Source organism: Drosophila suzukii, assembly GCF_043229965.1.
Source record: "Drosophila suzukii chromosome 2 unlocalized genomic scaffold, CBGP_Dsuzu_IsoJpt1.0 scf_2c, whole genome shotgun sequence".
Taxonomy (NCBI): Eukaryota; Metazoa; Arthropoda; class Insecta; order Diptera; family Drosophilidae; genus Drosophila; species Drosophila suzukii.
The window spans coordinates 23,639,901-23,649,119 of record NW_027255896.1 but is presented as its reverse complement, the minus strand read 5'-3'; positions in this window follow the sequence as shown (position 1 = coordinate 23,649,119).

The following is a 9,219-nucleotide window of genomic DNA, read 5'->3' as shown; positions in this document are numbered from 1 at the left end:
TGGCTCGCGCCTACCTAAACCGTAATTGGGGCGGGGTTCCCAGGAGAGGGTGGCCAGAGGCGATCCTTTCCTATGCTCCTTGTGGGCGATCGGGTGGTCGTTTGCACTGAGTAAGCAGCTCTGGCGCAACACGATTCCCGACCGGCACAAATCACTGCATGTGGGTTCCCGAAAAATGCACAAATTCACACGGACACATACTTCTTCATTCTCTCTTATCTTTATTATTCGCTAGTACTACTACTACTACCCCTACTCGCACTCAGTCTGATCGCTATTGTCTGTCCCACTTACTCCTTGGATCCGGCGTGCCGACGCTCGTGCCGCTGTACCACTCCGGGTTGAAGTCCGCTCCTAGGTCTGCTCGCCTTGGCTGCCATTCGAGAATGAGAGCGAGCTTCCGCCCTTGCGGCCGCATGTAAGCCCGGCTTGCCGGGTTTCTTCGTTTCCCAACACAGTTTCTTATCGAACCTCCCGCCTATCGCTATCGGCACTATCAGCTGTTGGCCCTCGGTCGACCAACACTGGGTGGTTTTCCAGCCCTGGTGCGCGCAATATTTAAATCGGATACGCTTAGCTTCTAGTTTGAACTTATAAAAATTGCCTTCGTGGCGTAATCTCCAATTGTATGCCTTCGTGGCAGAAAGAATAGAAATGGCGAAATGTGGAGGGTGTGTTTCACACATCCTCACACCATGCATAATTCACAAATCAAATTTACAAAGAGGGGGATAATAGAGAATTTTAAACAAAAATTAATTGAAAATGAAAGGAGAATAGGAGGACATATGGATTTAGAAAGAAGAGGTCTAAACAGATTCTTCACCGTCCAATTCAAAAGTGCTACGGTAGGAGTTAAATGCCATTATAATAATATATATAGAAGATCACATTCTAGGCGAAGTCTGAGTAAATCTAATCGTACAAATTTAAAATATTTATCTAGACGCCACCGCCACCGAAAATATAAACGTAATACTAATACCCCCTAGCAACGTTAAGAATTAATTGTTTTGAATTTTCAGAAGATTTATACCATTCAGTAATCAGACGGAAAGATAGGATTGTTTATGAAAAAATATCGAAAGATGCTGAACTTCTTTCCAAACAAGAGAGTAAAAGAGAAGAGAGAAGAAGAAGAATCAGGTTATCTTAGTGATGGTCCACAAATACATGAAATTGAAATAGATGAAGCAGAAAGAATGGGCTATATTTAAGAACGAGGAATTTAGCAGGTCAACTGATAATTGAATATTTAAATAAAAAAGAAAGTCAGATTAGCACAGATAAAATACCAATTAACGATTTCAAAATAACTAATAGTGATATTATATCATAATCTGATTGAGTAGGGAAATATGTTTGTTTTTGCAGAATATAAAAAGAGAAGATGAAAATAATAGTTCGAGTAAATTACAAAAAGGTGAGTTTAATATATATACTTATATATATATATATATTAACACCGGCCAAAGTAAGTATATATATATATATATATATATGTTAACACCGGCCAAACGCCCCCTTCCCTTCACCCCCTCTCGACACCGATACCGGACACCGCACCTCTCTCATCACCCCTCTCGGCCACCCGCAAACTAGGTCCCATTGCCCCACCCCTCTCGGCCACGCAACAACATCGAACATTCAAGTGGCTACAATAATGCAGCCGCTAAGTTATGGTACCAGCAGCGATGGAGCAGCAGCGCAGCAGCAGAGACAACGTCAGCGACGCAGCGACAGCGACGTCAGAAAGACAGCGACGCAGCGGCGGCGGCGTCAGAGCGGCAGCACAGCGACAGAACGTCAGCGGTGACCGTTAGCGCTGACCGTCCGCTAGCTGCCTCAGCTATAGCCGCCGCAGCGACTCGAGGAATGACTTTAGATTTACTTGAATTTGTACCCCGACCAGCCAAGACCTATCATCTTAAGCTATAAAACCAATTGTAACGTTTAAAAACGTTTACTGTTTTATTTTAAAGTAAAATCGTAAGATCAAATACAAAGGCTTAAAAGGAAGCAGAGACGAAGAAGTTAACTAAAAGGAAGGAACCGCAATGCAACAGAACCTGACTAGGTAATATCGGGGAGAATCCTCCCCCCTCTGGCCATGTCTGGCCATAACTGGCGCCCGAACAGTGTCCACTTTCTCGCGAAAGTGGGACAAAAAGAACCCCCCAAAACTTAAAAAACGAAAATAAAATATTAAAAATGTTAACTTCAAAAACTAAACAAAAATTTAAAGGAAAATTTCCTGTTTAATATTACAAAAGTATTACAAAAAATGTGGTGTTGTGCGTGTGTTTCAAAAATAAAAAATATATACAAGAAATGAAAATATGAGAATTTGTGCGAAACACAGCTACCCGCCGCGGTGGGGGTGCTGCCGTTCAGAGCTGACACTCCCCACGGGCGCAAAAAAACTGTGATTAATTTAATGTGACGGTAAACCTGCCGCGGCGATTTGTCCACGCACCCTGTGGCGCGGCATATTCGCGGGCACAAAATGCCGATATAAAAAAAAAGCATCAATCCGCTGCGGCGATAGGACCATATCAATGGGTAATTTATTCGCCAGCGTAAAAAAATTGCAATTCTAAAAAAAAAAAAAAAGAACGCTATAGTCGAGTAGCTCGACTATCAGATACCCGTTACTAAGCTAAATAGAGATATGCGAGCAGCAAAGCGAGATTAAAATGCGCCACCTACCGGCGGTATACAGATTATGGGCGTTAGAGTGGGCGTGTCAAATTTTTTTTTGGATCAATAGATAGGTATTGACGAGACCAATACATTTCAGTTACAATTTTGTATCTAGCATAGGAATTGTGGGCGTCACAGGTTTTCGCGGTTTGTGGGCGTCAAAGTGGACGTGGCAAACTTTTTTTAGGTCAATCGATAGGTATTGATGAGAACAATACATTTCAGTTAAAATTTTTATTCTAGCATCAAAACTGTAGGACCCACCGTTTTGGGCGGCTTGTGGGCGTTAGAGTGGGCGTGTCACTCTGCTGAAACAAACTTGTGCTGCGTAAGAAGCTCAGGAATCTACACGCCAAATCTCAATAGCATAGCTCTTATAGTTTCCGAGATCTAAGCGTTCATCCGGACAGACGGACATGGCTAGATCGACTCGGCTAGTGATCCTGATCAAGAATATATATACTTTGTGGGGTCGGAAACGCTTCCTTCTGCCTGTTACATACTTTCCGACGAATTTAGTATACCCTTTTACTCTACGAGTAACGGGTATAAATACAGATAACCGCTGCGGCAATTAATTTGCGAGCGGAGAACTGTTAGAAATGTCTTCAAGATCAATAAATTAATAAAAAATAAAATTTACAAAAAGTTCTGCTGGAAAGGCTAACGGATGTGGAATGCATTCAAGAAAGCTGCCCAACAAAAAATACATTTTCAAAAAAACCTGTTGCTTATTTCCCCACTTCAACCCAAAATAAAAATAAACACTTGAAATCCCAATAAATTAAGAACTTGAAATTATCGATATTAAAAATGGAGGAAATGAAGGAGGTACTAAACCGACTTGACTCCACCATTGCGGCCCTAACCACTCAGATGGTGGGCATGAAAGACTAGGTTAAAAAATTGAGAATAGGGTGGGAACTTTAGAAACTGACTTCGAACAGCGCAACCCGATAGCGGACATACCGCTACCATTAACGCGTCCGCGTACGGAGTATGAGTTAAAAGAATCTTCGACCGTACCGGATTGCGTAAGGGAATTTCTGACCTTCGAGGGTGATTCCGAGAAGTACATTTCTTGGATCAATAGGGCACAGTCCATAATTAACGACTACGAGGTCATTCGGGAGAAACCCTTATACAGGTCAGTCCTTATCCAGATTAGGCAGAAAATTAGGGGCAAAGCCGACATGGCGCTCAATGCCTACTATGTACGGGATGACGACTGGACAGAAATCAAACGAGTATTAGCACTACACTTCGCCGATAAAAGAGATGTCGGTACACCAGAGCACAAGCAAACTCTAACCAACAATGGGCGCAATAAAAATAGAAGCGACCCAATTTCCTACGAACCAGGTAACACAGCAATAAACAAATAAACAAAAGAAAAGCAACGATTCAAGGCAGAAGAAATTCAGGATGACCGAAGGGTCACTATTAAAACAAGGTCGGGAAAAATCTTTCACAAATCACACTTAAGAAATTAAGTTTTGGAAACGAACCTACAACTAAAAGAAAAGTAAACTAGTCGACATATGTGGTAGGGGAGACTAGCAACAGAATATCTTAACTCTTTGCAATATATAAATTCATCTAAAAACCATAAAGGGAAATGGGTACTGAACGTTTCACTAACTCTTAACCTTCCCCAAACACAAACAAATAAAACCGTTTAATATCCCCCCAAATATAATTAAGAAAAACCTGGTCTAAGATAAACACTTATTGTTATGGTTATTCGGTCTCTGTTGTACACGGACGCGTTTTTTATTTGCTCCTACATTTATTCGCCTAGTGTCTAAATTACCGATCTGATATATTCCCAAAGTATCATTTTCAACTCGGTTGAAGCCGCCGTTTGCATGCAATTTAGTTATTTGTGTTAAAACCATTATCTTTATTATTATATTTGATAATAGTTAAAGACGCGGGTGCTTTGTGCATTGTTGTTGTTTCCTATTTACATTGTTGTTTTGGCGCTCTCTCGCACCGTTCGCTCTGCTACATTCTCCCAACTTCAGTCACCGGCTCTCATTTTCGAGTTAACTGGTCTTTGCTGAATTGGTCTTACCGCTCTCTTTTCTTATGCTGTTTGTTGGCGCACTCATCTAAAGCTTCCTACTTTTTCTACTTTTTCTACATTCTACATTTAACTGACCTCAACTTGTAAACAATGTCTGCCTGCTGTGTTGTTGGTTGCCAATTTGTTGGTAAAATCACTTCTCGCCAGCCAATTGTTAGTTGCTGGTTATGTGAGAACATTGCGCACGCAAAATGTGCAGACTTTGGGCATAGTGCTGCCCAAATTGCTGATCGCACTAGATCTAATGCTAACCTGGACTGGACGTGCCCTACATGCCTACATATCAAAATCGATATAAGAGCATGTTTGTGCCTAACCGAAGTAGACACTTCCGGGTCACACCGCGGGACAAGGGGGTAATGAGCACTTGTCGCTGGCACGGGGACGCTTTGATGGCAGGACGATCGCGTCGCGACAATGGTAACGATGGTTACTACGATGCCGGACCACAGGCGATGCTGGAGCTGCGCTGAGGGTGAGCTAACGTGGTTAGCTGCTAGTTGAGATAGTGTATTACGAGCCCTATTCCCAGATGTAGGAAGTAGAACCTCGGAGTTAAGAGGTGTGTTGATAACTGATTTATTCTTCATTTGGTACATGTTTATATACTACTTGGAACACGGAAGTTTAGTGTAATGATTAGTGAAGTAGGCTATATTCTAAAGTAGGTCAGGGAATTATGATTATGGTAGCAGTTTGCGTAGTTGACTTTGCGTAGTTGGCTGACACTGCAAAATGTGCTGACTGCATTGGGGGGTCAGTGTGCCGTTGAGTCGGTGAGACGGTGAGTTAGTGAGACATATAATATGCTGATCAGCCATTCTCATATGCAGTGGGTGCTACTGAGCGCCTGGTACTGTTCCCATCTTGGCTACTGCTTGATTTGTTGGGTGTGGTCATGTTGAGTACCTTTGGGTACGAACATTCTCCCCCCCATTGAGGGGTACCCTCAATTAAGTCGTGATGTCGGTCAGCCCTTGACCGAATTATATAGGAAGCACCTAACAAATCATTGACCAAGGTGGATCTTTCCTTCAACTGCTGTTCCTGTTTGTGATTCAGGTCCTTCACATCTTCTTGATGCTGCTTAACACTCCCCTTTGTGATAAAATTGACATTATCGTGGGGACTGAAATTGTGCTCTCGTAGATCTTGATCATTTGGCACGTCTATGGTATGTGGACATTCTGCAACAAAACTAAGATATTTCTTGGTTAGGTTTAGAAATGTTGAACCAAAGTCAGCCTTCTTGTAGGTTTTAAATTGAGGAGAAGTCGGTTCTATATTCATCGGATTTTTATCTCTTGTTGGCTCATAAGCAGCGTTCGGTCCTGCAAAATCACCTCTGCCTTCTACCAGAATAGGGTTGATTTCCGTATCAGATGAGGTTTCCTTATTGAGATAACCTGTGATTACATAACCAAGCCTAGTGCCTTGTGCCAAAGGTTTATTAGGTCCTAGTTCAAGAAGTTCACCGGTTATTACACGAGAATACACCTCAGACCCTAGGGTTAGGTCAATGGGTCCAGGTTGCCGAAAGTCCGGATCTGCTAACGGCAGTCCCTCGGGAATATTAAGATCGGTTGTAATCGGTACTGACGGTTGGTCTGTAATGACTGTGGGCATAATAAATACCTCTAATAGTTTTTCAAACCCTGATGTACATGATGAGAGCTTTAGTGTTGATCTAATTGCTGTAGATATCTTTCCTCCGATTCCAGATATTTCAATCGGTGACCTTTCCTTAAGAGATAGCAGATCTGCCATTCTCTTTGAGATAAGATTTACCTGTGATCCACCATCTATTACAGCGCGACATGTTTGTAATTGACCGTTTGGCCCTTGTAATGAGACCTTGGCAGTCGCGAGCAGAGTATATCCTCCTACGTTGTCGTAGCCTGCAATGGTTACTGCGCCGGCCACTGGATTGCTAGTCGGTCCTTGGTGTAACAGTGAATGATGCCGTTGCTGGCAGACTCGACAATTGGTCGGTGATCCACAGTTTTCAACCATATGAGCTGTAGACAAACAATTTGTGCATGCTCCTATTTGAATAATGGCTTGGCGCCGTGTTTTGGGGTCCATTTCCTGGAAACGGCTACATGCTCTAAGATTATGTGGTCCTAGGTGACAAATCTTACAGCTCTCTTCGTTGTAAACTGACTGATGGCGTAGTATTGCTGTAGGTTGAGCGCTTATCGTCTCCAGCATGCAAGCGCGCCGTTCAATCAACGTTAGTACACTCCTTAACGTTGGAATTTCCGTTGGTGCATCCGCTGAATTTTCTAGAGCAGCTAGAGACTGCTGGTCTAGTTTTCTTCTGATAAGAAAACACAAGATTGGATCCCAGGATTTTGTGCTGATATCGAGGTTTTGAAGAGTACTCATTGAGTTTTTTATAGTGTCATGTAATGCCCTTAGTTGGCGCGAGGAACCGTCTATGGGCGTATGGTCAATAATTTTTGCTATGGCGGCGAATACTAGTATTTTGCCGTTCTGGTACCTGGCCTTCAACCGCAACCAGGTGTCCTCATAGCCACCCTGTGAGAAGGCTGTGTCTGTCAAGACGTTCCTCGCTTCCCCACGAAGCGAACTCTGTAGAATATGTAGTTTTTGACTGGCCGAATATGGTTTGTTATGTACCAATTCCACAAAGAGATCATGGAACCGTGGCCAGTCTAGATACTCGCCGTTGAACTCCGGAATGCTAATTGGCGGAAGTGCCAAGTTTAGGCTCATTGGCGCGTCGTTTTCTCGTAGCAGGCTCATTTCGTATTCCTCGTATAATGTGTGGAATTGGGCTAGCTCTGCTTCTGCCAGAGCTGCGGCCCCAGGTGTGCTATCCAATTCGTCGTGGGCTTGCCTCAGTAACGCCCAATGGAGATCCAGGTGCCTTTGTAAGGCTGGGGTGACAGTTGGGGCGTTCGAGGCTAATGTTAATGATGACTCCAATTCGTTGCATCTTCTCTGCAACTGTCGGATCACCGTGTCAATTGCGGAATCTCCTTTGACTTGATCTTTTGTTGTGAGCTTGATGTTGGCCGACGTTCGTCTGGGGGCCTTCGGAAGCCCGCTTCCAGTCGGCATGTTGTCCAGAAAGATATTCTGATATTTTTCGACCAGCTCTTTAAGTGCTACTAGTCGTGAAGAGTACTCACTTCCAGTGGGTAGTGCCGCTTGCTGGACTTCTTCATCTAGGTCGCAAAACTGCCGCCAGAGATCGTTTAACTGATTTAGCTTACCAGAATAATAGCCGTCTCGGTGGCGTCGGTCGGCAGAATCCTTGCCATAATTCTTAATGAGCTGTTGGATTTTCCCTTGCAGCTCGTTTTGTGTGTCTAGTAATCGATTGTGTAAATCGATTCTTGTGTGACTTGTTTCCTCAATGAATGAAGTAGACATATTGTGTGTCTTGGAAACAAAGAATCTTGTGAAGCTGGATGAAGCTGAGTATCCTGTGAAGCTGGATTAAGCTGAAGTTCCTGTGACGGTGGAAGAAGAAGCGTATCCTGTGAAGCTGGATGAAGCTGAAGTTCCTGTGACGCTGGAAGACGAAGCGTATCCTGTGAAGCTGGATTAAGCTGAAGTTCCTGTGACGCTGGAAGAAGAAGCGAGTCCTGTGAAGCTGGATGAAGCTGAAGTTCCTGTGACGCTGGAAGACGAAGCGTATCCTGTGAAGCTGGATTAAGCTGAAGTTCCTGTGACGCTGGAAGAAGAAGCGTATCCTGTGAAGCTGGATTAAGCTGAAGTTCCTGTGACGCTGGAAGACGAAGCGTATCCTGTGAAGCTGGATTAAGCTGAAGTTCCTGTGACGCTGGAAGAAGAAGCGAGTCCTGTGAAGCTGGATGAAGCTGAAGTTCCTGTGACGCTGGAAGACGAAGCGTATCCTGTGAAGCTGGATTAAGCTGAAGTTCCTGTGACGCTGGAAGAAGAAGCGAATCCTGAGAAGCTGGATTAAGCTGAAGTTCCTGTGACGCTGGAAGAAGAAGCGTATCCTGTGAAGCTGGATGAAGCTGAAGTTCCTGTGACGCTGGAAGACGAAGCGTATCCTGTGAAGCTGGATTAAGCTGAAGTTCCTGTGACGCTGGAAGAAGAAGCGTATCCTATGAAGCTGGATAAAGCTGTGAGTCCTTTAGTGGGAAGGGGGTTGCTTGAGTGTGATCCTTTGTTGTTAAAGGATCACGTCGGGGTCACCAATGTTTGTGCCTAACCGAAGTAGACACTTCCGGGTCACACCGCGGGACAAGGGGGTAATGAGCACTTGTCGCTGGCACGGGGACGCTTTGATGGCAGGACAATCGCGTCGCGACAATGGTAACGATGGTTACTACGATGCCGGACCACAGGCGATGCTGGAGCTGCGCTGAGGGTGAGCTAACGTGGTTAGCTGCTAGTTGAGATAGTGTATTACGAGCCCTATTCCCAGA